General features: G+C 41.2%; 1 protein-coding gene across 1 annotated transcript in view; it reads right to left on the reverse strand.

Moving 5' to 3' along the window:
- MKLN1 (muskelin 1) overlaps positions 1–12,920 on the reverse strand; it is a 400,971-nt gene that overhangs the window by 358,598 nt on the left and 29,453 nt on the right. Inside the window, exon 2 of the mRNA XM_017851289.1 lies at positions 9,961–10,082. The gene's annotated coding sequence lies outside the window, so the exon portion shown is untranslated. The remainder of the gene's footprint in view (positions 1–9,960; positions 10,083–12,920) is intronic.

The raw sequence follows: 12,920 nt of genomic DNA on the forward strand, positions 1-12,920 counted from the left end.
AAGAGATTTATGGAATTTAAATTCAAAGAGATTTGAGAGACATATCAACCGACCTCAGTGCGTGAACCTTATTTGGATCCTGCGTCAACAAGCAAACTATAAAAGTAAGTTATACTTTGGGAGGCCGAGCAGGGTAGATCACGATGTCAGGAGTTCGAGGCCATCCTGGCCAACATGGTGAAACCCTGTCTGTACTAAAAATATAAAAATTAGCTGAGCATGGTGGTGGGTGCCTGTAATCCCAGCTACTTGGGAGGCTGAGGCAGGAGAATCGCTTGACCCCAGGAGGTGGAGGTTGCAGTGAGCTGAGATCACGCCACTGCACTCCAGCCTGGGTGACAGAGTGAGACTCCATCTCAAAAAAAAAAAAAAAAAAAAAAAAAAAAAAAAAAAAAAGAAAAGAAAAGAAAAAACAACAACAAAATTAAGTTATAAGATTTGTGAGACAATCAAAAATTCCAACACTGAATATTTCATACTACTAAAAAATTGTATTAGTTAATGTAGATATGATAATGGTTATGTTTTTTACAAGTCCTTATCTTTTAAAGATTCATATTGAAATATATATATTTTAGACAGAGTGTCAGTCTGTCACCCAGGCTGGAGTGCAGTGGCACAATTGTAGCTCACTGCAGTCTTGAACTCCTGGGCTCAAATGATCCTCCCACCTTATTCTCCCACTAGTTGGGATTATAGGCACTCACCACCACACACAGTTAATTTTTTAATTTTTTGTAGAGGCAAAGTTTTACTACATAGACCAGGCTGGACTCAAACTAATGGCCTCAAGCGATCCTCCTGCCCCAGCCTGTGAAAGTGCTGGGATTATAGGAATGAGCCACCACCCCTAGCCATATCAAAATTTATGGATGAAATAATATAATATCTGGAATTTGCTTCAAAATAAAATAAGATGGGGAGAGGAATGGGATATTGGGCTAGACATGAGGTCCAATTAGACATGGGGTTCTTTATGCTTTCTGTTTACTTTTCCTTATGTTTCATTTTTCTAAAATAAACCATTAATATGCATTTATATATCGTGGTATTCTGGTATGTGTATGTGTGTGCGTGTGTCTGTTTGTATGTGTGTATAAATTTAAAACAAAATTTTAATGACGATATCTCTGAGTGATAGAATCATCTTGGTGATTTTTATTTTCTTCTTTTACTCTGTATTCTGTATTTTATACTGCACATGTATTGCCATTTTTGCAATTCAAGTATAATTCACTTCTGATGCAGTGAATAAAATAACTTTGCCCAGTACTCTTTAAATACAACTAGGCAAGGCTAATTATTTAATATTCAATTACGTTTAGTTTTGATTGTGTACAGATCATAGTTTATGAAAATATAGCTCTAAAGGAAAGTTTGAGGTTTGGAAATTCTGTCATTTGATGTAATAGGATAATTTTAAATTTATAGCTTAGGAGTAAACTGTTCATTTTTTTCCTCCTTTTTACATAATACAAAAACAAGAGATCCCGTTTGGCACAAACTTTCTCCTCCAAAGCCACCTTTGTGCTGAAATCCAGCATCTCAGGTTTCAGTCAAGTAATTTGCAGATGAGAAAAGGTTTCTTAGCAAAATTTTCTTATGGTTTTACTACAGTGTTGGTTCCCCGTAATTTGGCAGAGTACTGTTTTCACAGCTAAGTGAGTCAGAGGGAAGGCTGCTCCTTCCGATTTTCTGATATGCAGAGAGGACAGGCAGTTATCAAATCAAATCACTCTTTTTTAATCACTAAAATAAATGTAAGGCCATGACAGCAGATGCAATTAAAGAAAAATATAGTTAACGGATATTTGTAGTTTATTACTAGTTAATACAAGGTACTGCCTGGTTTATCATTCAATTATAAAAAAGTTATTCCTTTAAGGTCAATAAAAATGTTTTAAACCAACTTACAAAAACAAGTCTATTTTATAATTATATCACCATCTGAATGTTCTATTATCAGATAATTGTCCCTTCTTCATTTATTTTGAAATAGACATTTTATTTATCTAATCTTCCTTCTTCTGCTTGTTCACATGTCATTTTCTCCTAAATAAACCCTTGTCAGCTCCTGTCATGAAATCTATGAACAGATTATCATGGAAGTACTTTTTTACTCTGAATGTAGACTTTAAAGCAAAATCATAGGTAGATTTAGTTATTCATTTGAAAGTGAAACTTTGATTTAACAAATGGCTAGAGGCAGACAATTTTGATTTCGGTCCATCTGTCCATTTGACTTTCCATGGATTATTATATACTGCACATAAATTCAATTTACACTTGCAACTATGTTCCAAGCTTTGTGCTAAGTATTTTCACATATAATCCCAAGCTATTTGTGAAATAGCTATTTTATTATTTTTGGTTTGTTTGTTGGTTTGTTCGAGACAGGGTCTTGATCTGTCACCCAGGCTGGAGTGCAGTGGTGCCATCATAGCTCACTGCAGTCTCGACCTCCTGGGCTCAAGGGATCCTTCCACTTCAGCCTCCTTAGTAGCTGGGACTACAGGTGCATACCACCAGGCCCAGCTAATTTTTTTATTTTTTGTAGAGACAGGGTTTTGCCATGTTGCCCACGCTTGAAATCGTTATTTTGGAGAGAGATTAAGTTGCTTGCTCAAGATCATACAGTCATTGAGTTATTCCAGATTTTGTTGCCACTTTTAAGTTATGAACAATGGTGACTGAGAGCATTTGTAATAGTCCTTGGTGTCTAGTACTGGGCCTTGTACTAGAAAGGATGTCAAATCAGTTGAAAGGATGATAGACATCTATCTGGTTGCAAAAACAAGAGGTACAAGGTAACTATTGGAGGAAAGACGGGGCCCGCTGAGGTGGTGCATGCTCTCTCTCATGCAGAAACCAATTAAAAGGAGAAGGAGGAGGGAAGTCTGTTCTTCACAGCAGCAAAGCAGCGCTAGCCTTCTGCCTTAATCTTTTAACAAACTTAGGAAGGTTCCAACATCTTCAAGCCTGGGAATACACAGTGTTTGAATGTGATGACCAGCAAACTAAAGGTCAACCTGAGAAAGTTAATTCTTGACATATTTCCAGCAAGGGTCACTTGTTTCATCCCATCGGACTCAAAGTTAAGAATTAAAAACCTCAACTGTAGTAAATTACATGTTTGAAAAACTGAGAGTTCTAATTACTCGTACATCCCAAATGCCAGTGGGGCCTACTCTATTCATGTACTCATAGCTTTATGAAAAACTGTTTGTTTGGGATGTGGTTTTTTAAAAGTAATTTACCTTGGGACAGGTTTAGTTGAAAAATGGAATATGTGAGAAAAGAATTTTCCAACTTTTGTTGACTCAGAGATGAAAAGGAAAATACGTTTATATGAATATGGCTACTTGTTGATCTAAGACACTTGAAATTTCATTTGCTAAATGCCAAATCCAATTATAAATTTCAAACATAATTTCCAAACCATACCCTTGTTCTAATACTACAGAACCATCTCGATGGGCATCAACTGGATATCAAATTAACTATTCCTATAAGGTTACACTAGAGTTACTACTAGGAACATTTCATTTGTGGAGACATAAAGACAGGTTACATGATACTTTGTAAGTGGACTTGAGCTAAAGGATATTAGAAATAAATAGGAACAACAAAAATAAAACATGACTAAACCAGCTCTCCTGCCACCATCAAAACAAACGTTTCCAAGGAACTGAAGCCAAGAAAATAGAAGTCCACAAACACAAAGGCCAAGATAATCAGTCGAATCTACTAAATCTCCATAAATGACAAAACAAAACACTAAAAACCAAGCAATACCAAAACCCCACCTGTATTGAATACCAAACAACATTGAATTTTCTGCCCCACCGCCTGCCACAGAAATCCGAACCTGCAGCTGATTTTAAAATGACCAAATCTCCAAAAATTCTGAGAGATGTCAATTTTAAAGACACAATATCTTCAATCATATAGGTCATGTCCACATTAACATAAGTAGTAATTACTAAAAAGGAAGGAATCTCCTTCATTCGTTTTAAAAACCAGTTCTTTCTCAGATTTGCCACAGAGCCAGACCAACTTAATTGTTAAGACACAATAATATCAGACTGAACTATTTTTCTCTTTCTTCTGTTTTCTTTGGAGACTGGGTCTCACTGTGTCACCCAAGCTAGAGTATAGTTGCACAATCATGGCTCACTGCAGCCTCTACCTCCTTGGTTCAAGTGATTCTCCTACTTCAGCCTCCCAAGTAGCTGGGACTACAGCTGTGCACCACCACGCCTGGCTAATTTAAAAAATTTTTAGAGATGGGGTCTTGCTATGTTGCCCAGGCTGGTCTCAAACCCCTGGGCTCAAGTGATCCTCCCACCCTGACCTCCCAAAGTGTTGGGAGTACAGTCATGAGTCACCGTGTCCAACCCTGAACTGTGTTTCAATCCAATAATTTTTATTATGGAGAGAAAGCTGGGCAATTTAAACAATTATGTGCTTTATTTCTCCATTTCTGTATTCCATTCTTGCTAATATACAGGTATTGAATTTAACTTGTTTCATTCTGAATGGTTTATGTCTTCTGTTTAGAAAAATTTAAACCAGCCAAAAGGCTGCAGAGTAAGTGTTGGTGGCTAGTTCCTATGAGTAACAAATCATAGTCCATAGAGCCCAGGATGCTGACCTGGAGAACAGGCCAAATTCTGCAGATGTGGTAGTTCATACCTGTAATTCCAGCTCTTCGAGAAACTGAGGTGGGAGGATCACTTGAGCCCAAGAGTTCCAGGTTATAGTGAGCCATGATCACGCCACTGCACTCCAGCCTAGGCAACAGAGCGAGACTCTGTCTCAAAAAGAAAAAATTCTGACTGCCCTGAAAAAACCTTGAATACCTACAACATAGAAAATCTAAAGCTTGTGCATAATGCTTGTCAGTGGTTAAGTTCATGCACGTTACAGACTTCACCATAGCCCTCCCACCATACCACCATACCACGGATGCAGGTACTACACAAGCCTCCTTGGATCCACATGACCATTTCTTCTCATTTGGATGCAGTATCTGCTAATGAGCAAGGTCACTTGAAAGAGAACTGAACTCAGAATCAGAGTCCAAGTGTGTCAGTTCCAGCTCTTTGGGGGACTAGACAAGGCAATTTAGTGCAGTGGATCAGTGTCTGCCTGCTAAAGTTAGACAGTGTGGGTGGAAATCCTGGTTTTCCACTTTCTAGCTATGTGACTATAGGCAAGACTCTTAAATCTTGTGACTCGGTTTTCTTATTTGTAAAATGACAACGATATCAATAACTACTTTAGAGGATTAAATGTCTTAAGATGGTTTAGAACAGAGTTGCAGATACTCTAAGCACTCAATCAATGTGGGCAATTATTTTTACTAGCTATATGATCCTGGGAGCTCACCCAAGCTCTGTAAGACTCTATTTCATCTTCTGTACAAGAAGGGGTCACGATCTCACATGGTCTTTATGAAGACTGAATAAACTCAAGTAACACATATGTGGAAGATATTTTTAAGACATAATCAATGGCTGGGGGCGGTGGCTCACACCTATAATCCCAGCCCTTTGAGAGGTCGAGGCGGGTGGATCACCTGAGGTCAGGAGTTCGAGAACAGCCTGACATGGTGAAACCCCATCTCTACTAAAAACAAAACAAAAAATAGCTGGGCATGGTGGCAGGCACCTGTAATCCCAGCTACTTGGGAGGCTGAGGGAGGAGAATCACTTGAACCCAGGAGGCAGAGGTTGCTGAGATTAAGCCACTGCACTCCAGCCTGGGCAACAGAGGGAGATCCCATCTCAAAAAAAAAAGAATAATAATAAAAGTAAGTAAATAAATAAATAAAACATAATCAAGTATCAGATGACTCCTTCAACCTAGCAGAATTAGTTCCTTTCTGTTCTTTGCTTCCATCATACTTAAAAAGCATACATGGAACTGCTATAGCACTTGTCGCAAGGTACTGTAAGAATTTGCCCACAAGTCTTCTCCCCCACTGACAGTACATCCTCCGATTCAGCTCTGCATCCTTCACACATTGGACATACCTGGCACAGGACCAGTACTCAATAAATATTTGTTTAAATGAATATCGTTCAAACAATTGCACAGCAATTCTCAAGGCCTTTGCTGGGAATGATGGATTATCACTTTTGCTGAGGCTCCTCAGTAGACCACCCAAAAGTGTGCTTTTCTTCAGGCACAATATATTGAGATTCTGTCATTTCAGATCCCGCCAGTGTTGTATTTGTAGCATTTGTTCATTCTTTTCACTTAATAAATAATTAGCAAGCACCTACTGTATGCCAGATCCTATGGTGGGCTCCATCAAGTATGCCCAAGTGGCAAATGGCCAGACTAATACAGTTCCTGCATATTACATACAGAGGGAACCTACGTACTATAGAATCATCCACCCTTTGAGATAAACTCCTCGGTTTGATTATTTCATTAGAGTGATAGGATCTCAAGGTGGGAAAGAACAGCTTTCTAGAAGTAAAAGTCCTTGTACTTTACTTTTATTTTGATTTACTTATTTTAGAGACAAGGTCTCGCTCTGATGCCCAAGCTGGAGTGCAGTGGTGTGATCATAGCTCACTGCAGTCTTGAACTTCTGAATTCTAGTGATTCTCCTGCCTCAGCCTCCCCAGTATCTGGGACTACAAAGGTGTACCACCACACCCGCCTTGGGGTCCTTATAGAATAATAATTAAGGTTTGGGATCTGACTGCCTGGGTTCAAATCCTAGATCTGCTTTGTACCAAAGTGTAAGTTCTTGGACAAATTGCTTAATCCCTCTAAGCCTCACTTTCTCATCTGTAAAATGAGCTAGTGGGATTGATGTATTAGAAATGACAACCACGTTAATCACGTATTATGGTGCTTGCCATACAGTACGCACTCACTATGTGTTTGCTATTATAAACAAGTCTATTCTCCTCATTTCCTCACTCGGGTGTTTGAACTTCTATCACAAATGTACCCAGTGAATGGGGCATGACTGCCCCGCTTCTGGGTACCAGGGTCAGGGAATTTACTACTTCCAATGGTTGTCATTTGGCTGCTAGGCAGATCTAGCAGCTGACCAGTGTTAATGGGTTGAAATACACATGCTTACATCTTCCACTCATTGGCCCTCAATCTGCCATTAGGATTACCCAGAAGAAATCAAATCTCTCCTCTGCCGGATAGACCTCAAACTTTGAAAGGTAGCTACATATGCTAGTTTTCACCCTCCTTACACACCTACATACAACCTTGGATCTTTTTGTTATTTCTAAATAACTCTGTGCACCAGATTTCTTATTATCCTTTTTATTTTTCTCATATAATCCTTTGTTGACCAATGTATCTGAATGTCTGAAGCCCAGAATTCATAAAACACGATAAATGTGGTCTGATCGTTGGTGAGTACTAGAGAACTAGTTCCCCTCTGGAACATTACATTTCTATTAATACAACAAAAGATTGATTTTTTAAAAAGCTACATCCCACTGTGTTGACTCATCATCTTCTTACAATCAACAGGAGACTGTAAATCTTCCTGCCGTGTGTAGCTGTAAGCCATCTCGCCCCCACTCAGTACTTGTACAATTCAATTTGGGGATCTTTGAGTACTTTATATTGGTACCCATTAAACTCTGTATTGTTTGATATGATTCATTATTACATTTTGTCAGGATTGGGGGTGGGGAGAGAATCTGATTGTATCCTCCAACCTATTTGTTATTCTTTCTAGTGTGTGTCATCTGTAAATTTGTTCAGCATGCCATCAGTATTATTGTCTTAGTCATCGATAAAAGTGTTCAGGGAAAAACCAGACTTTCATTAGATCCCTAGAGATCCGAATGTGCATCAGCCCCTTTGTGTGTGTGTGTGTGTGTGTGTGTGTGTGTGTGTGTGTGGTGGGGCGGGGTGGGGCGGAGTTTCACTCTTGTTGCCCAAACTGGAGTGCAATGGCATGATCTCGGCTCACCGCAACCTGTGCCTGCTGGGTTCAAGCGATTCTCCTGCCTCAGCCTCCTGAGTAGCTGGGATTACAGGCATGTGCCACCACGCCTAGCTAATTTGTATTTTTAGTGGACACTGGGTTTCTCCATGTTGGTCAGGCTGGTCTTGAACTCCTGACCTCAGGTGATCCACCCACCTCAACCTCCCAAAGTGCTGAGATTACAAGCATGAACCACTGTGCCCAACCCACATCAACCTCTTGAAAGAAAGAAACAAACAAAGAAAAAACAAGGGCCAGGTGTGGTGGCTCATGCTTGTAACCCTAGCACTTTGGGAGTCTGAGGCTGGAGGATTGCTTGAGGCCAGGAGTTCAAGACCAGCCTGAGTAACATAACAAAACCTCATCTCTATTTTAAAAGTATAAAATGTAAAAGAAAACTTAAAAAATACATCATGCATTCAATCAAAAAATATTTACGGAGTGCCTTCTGTGTACCAGTTACTACTCCAAGTGCTGAGCATCTAGTGCTGAACAAAAACGTTGTCCGTGCTCATGATGCTTACATTCTAGAAGGGGAGGTAGACAATAAACAAAGAAGCGTTATGAAAAACAAAAGCAGGCTGGCGTGGTGGCTCACGCCTGTAATCCCAGCACTTTAGGAGCCCGAGGAGGGCGGATTACAAGGTCAGGACAGCGAGACCATCCTGGTTAACACAGTGAAACCCTGTCTCTACTAAAAATACAGAAAAAAAATTAGCTGGGCATGGTGGCAGGCGCCTGTAGTCTCAGCTACTCAGGAGGCTGAGGGAGGACAATGACGTGAACCCAGGAGGCAGAGCTTGTAGTGAGCCAATATCATGCCACTGCACTCCAACCTGGGTGACAGAGCAAGACTTGGTCTCAAAAAAAAGAAAAAAAGAGAAAAACAAAAGCAGTTATGGAGCTAGAGAAATTTGACAGTGGGGATGGAATAGGGTTGCCAATAGGCAGTATGCCTAAAGCAGAGTTGTTTTTGGAGTTTGGTTGAACTACTTATGTTCTGCATTATTCAACTGGCCATGAGTGGTGAGCAAGTCTTTCTGAGTCTCAAAATCCACTTTTATTTTTATTTTATTTTATTTTTTGAGATAAGGTCTTGCTCTGTTGCCTAGGCTAGAGTACAGTGTTGTGATCATGGCTCACTGCAGCCTCGAACTCCTGGGCTCAAGTGATCCTCCTGCCTCAGCCTCCCAAGTATCTGGGACTACAGGCACATGCCACCTGTAGTCCTAGATAATGTTTAAATCTTTGTAGAGATGGGGTCTTGCTATGTTGCCCAGGCTGATCTTGAATTTCCAGCCTCAAGCAATCCTCCTGCCTTGGCCTTCCAAAACACTGGGATTACAGGTGTGAGCTACTGTGCCCAGCTGAAATTCCACTTTTCTCTATGTAAAGTCACTTTGGGAAAAAATCAATAGAGCAATGATAAAGAATTTTTTTTTTTTTTTTTTTTTTTTTTTGAGATGGAGTCTCATACTGTCGCCTGGGCTGGCATGCAGTGGTGCGATCTCGGCTCACTGCAACTTCCGCCTCCTGGGTTCAAGCGATTCTCCTGCCTCAACCTCCTGAGTAGTGAGATTACGGGCACCTGCCACCACGCCCAGCAATTTTTTGTATTTTTAGTAAAGATGGGGTTTCACTGTGTTGGTCAGCTGGTCTCGAACTCCTGACCTCGTGATTTGCCCGCCTCGGCCTCCCGAAGTGCTGGGATTACAGGCATGAGCCACCGTGCCCAAAAGAATTTAAATACTCATGAAAGAGAGGAGAAAATGTGAAAGGATGGAACTCCTCAGAAGACTTCACAACATTTCTCGGTACACATAGCACATTCAAACAATGTGAAAACAACTAGACTAGTCAGGAGTCCAGTCACATCTTCTGATGAAGACTCCAGAGAGAAGAATTACAAAAGCATTACTCTACAGGTACCGTCCATTGTTGACAACTAAAGAGAGAAAAAATGAAACATCAACACTTACCAAATTCCAATCCCCGTGTTTTCAAGTATGGAGCAGGTTATGAATCCAATAGTTTATGGAGTCAGGAGGATGGAATGTTTGGATGATCCCAAAACATGGTTTGAGAGTCTGGATATGGAACTCTGGAAAAGACGCCCACAAGGGACAGATGTGAAATATACTTCTATTAATTACCCTCTGCTTACAATTTTTTTTTCTTTTGAGACGTAGTCTTGCTCTGTTGCCCAGGCTGGAGTGTGGTGGCGCGATCTCAGCTCACTGCAACCTCTGCCTCCTAGGTTCAAGGGATTCTTGTGCCTCCGCCTCCTGAGTAGCTGGGATTACAGGCGTGCACCGCCACATCTAGCTAATATTTTTGTATTTTTTTTTTCAGTAGCTGCGGGGTTTCACCATGTTGGCCAGGCTGTTCTTGAACTCCTGACCTCAAGTGATCCACCCACCTTGACCTCCCAAAGTGTTGGGATTACAGGCAATAGGCCACTGTACCTAGCCCCCTCTGCTTGCAATTCTAATGTTGATGAGTTCTTCTAAATTTGTTTTATCTTTTTTTAAAAAGAGATGGGGTCTCACTATGTTGCCCAAGCTGGCCTCAATCTCCCGGGCTCATGGAATCCTCCTGCTTCAGCTTCCCAAGTAGCTGGGACTACAGGTGTGCACCACCATGCCCAGCAATAGTTTTAACGTATAAATAAATCCCTTTAATGTTTGAGGGACTGGACAAATCTTTGTTGAGTAAAATACTAATTGCTTTCTCTGATTGGAAATTTTATTTATTATTATTATTTTGAGACGGGGTCTCACTCTGTTGCCTAGGCTGGAGTGCAGTGGTGCTATCATGGCTCAGTGCAGCCTCGACCTCCTGGGTTCAAGTGATCCTCCCATCTCAGCCCCCTGATTAACTGGTACTATAGGTGCACATCACACCTGGTTAACTTTTTAAATTACTATTATCATTTTAATTTTTTCTTTTTTTCTTTTTTTTTTGAGATGGAGTCTTGCTCTGTCACCCTGGCTGAAGTACAGTGGCATGATCTTGGCTCACTGCAACCTCTGCCTCCCAGGTTCAAGTGATTCTCTTGCCTCAGCCTCCCGAGTAGCTAGAATTACAGTCGCACACCATCACATCCGGCTAATGTTGTTTTGTATTTTTAGTAGAGACAGGGTTTCACCATTTTGGCCAGGCTGGTTTCAAACCCCTGACCTCAGGTGATGTGCCCACCTCGACCTCCCAACGTGTTGGGATTACAGGCATGATCCACCGTGCCCTGCCTTTTTTTTTGTTTTTGTAGAGAGAGACTTGTCGTGTTGCCCAGGCTGTTCTCAAACTCCTCAGCTGCAACAACCCTGCTGCCCTGGCCTCCCAAAGTGATGGGATTACAGTTGTGAGTCACCACACCCAGCCAGAAATGTAATTTCTATTTTCACAATGATATCTTTGACATTCGCATTCATTCATTTCTTAAGCATTTGTTTTTTATACCAAATACTTTGTTGGTGTTAGGAATACAAAGGTGGATAGAAAAAATAAGGTCCCAGTAAGCACTTATAGGAACCTCACAGGAGAGGGCACGGTAGAAACAGGAAAGTCAGCTGTGATAAAGAAGCGTATTATGAAGAGATAAGTACTGAGAGCCCTAGGAGGTCACCTAACCCAGATTTAGGGAAAATTGGAAGTTAGTAACTTGTACACAGACACTTACAAGGTGTGAAGGAGTTAACCAAATAAAGAAGTGGGGAAGTCTGTTTCAGGTGGAGGGCACAACGTACGCAGATTTTGGAAAGAATGTGAATGATTATGCATGCTGAGTATGTGAGTACTAAAAGTAGTTTAGAGAGTCTTAGAGTGGTCAGATATGAGACTGCAAAGGTGAGCAGCACCAAATTACAAGAAATCTACAAGCCACATTCTCGAGGAGGTAGAATCTACTGAAAGTCATGATGGATTACATGTTGGAATTTTGAAGACCGAAAAGTCCGGACTGGAGATCGGGTTTAAGACTTGGACAACTGGTTGGATAGTGGATATCATTCACTAAGACAGCAAAAATATGAAGAGGAAATTGAGGAGATTTTGGGGAGAAGGTGCTGAGTTCAGCCTTCGATGTGCTTGTTTTGTGATGACTGGGGAACACTCAGAGCAACAGGAAGTAGTTTGATCTAGAAATCTGAGGACATGGGTTTAGGAGTCATGCGTACGTGACAGACAACAAGAGACTTCACAGCGATGAATGAGATGCCCTCGGAGGGTGTGTAGGAGCAGAGAAAAAGAAAGAAGCCAGAATAACACCAAAGCTTAAATAAAGGATGGTGTGGGTCCGGTGCGGTGGCTCACGCCTGTAATCCCAGCATTTTGGGAGGCCGAGGCGGGGGATCCTGAGGTCAGGAGATGGAGACCATCCTGGCTAACATGGTGAAACCCCATCTCTACTAAAAATACAAACAGAAAAATTAGCTGGGCATGGTGGCGGGTGCCTGTAGTCCCAGCTACTGGGGAGGCTGAGGCAGAAGAATCACTTGAACCTGGGAGGCAGAGGTTGCAGTGAGCTGAGATCGTGCCACTGCCCTCCAGCCTGGGTGACAAAGCAAGACTCTGTCTTACAAAAAAAAAAAAAAAAAAAAAAAAAGGATGGTGTGTTAGTTCATTCTGTGTTGCTTAAAAGGAATGCCTGAAGCTGAGTAATTTCTAAAGAAAAGAGGTTTATTTGGCTCACAGTTCTTCAGGCTGTACAAGAAGCATGGCAGTCACATCTGCTTCTGGTAAGGTCTCAGGAAGCTTTTACTCACAGCAGAAGGTGAAGGGGACAAGGCATGTCACATGACATGGCCAGAGAGAGAGAAGAGTGAGAAGAGGAGGTGTTGCTCTTTTTAAACATCAGTGTTCATGTGAACTAATAGGGTGAGAACTCACTCGTTACAGCAAGAAAGGCACGAAGCCATTCATGAGGGATCCACCCCCATGA

This window comes from Rhinopithecus bieti, unplaced genomic scaffold, assembly GCF_001698545.2.
Source record: "Rhinopithecus bieti isolate Rb0 unplaced genomic scaffold, ASM169854v2 scaffold_34313, whole genome shotgun sequence".
Lineage (NCBI taxonomy): Eukaryota > Metazoa > Chordata > Mammalia > Primates > Cercopithecidae > Rhinopithecus > Rhinopithecus bieti.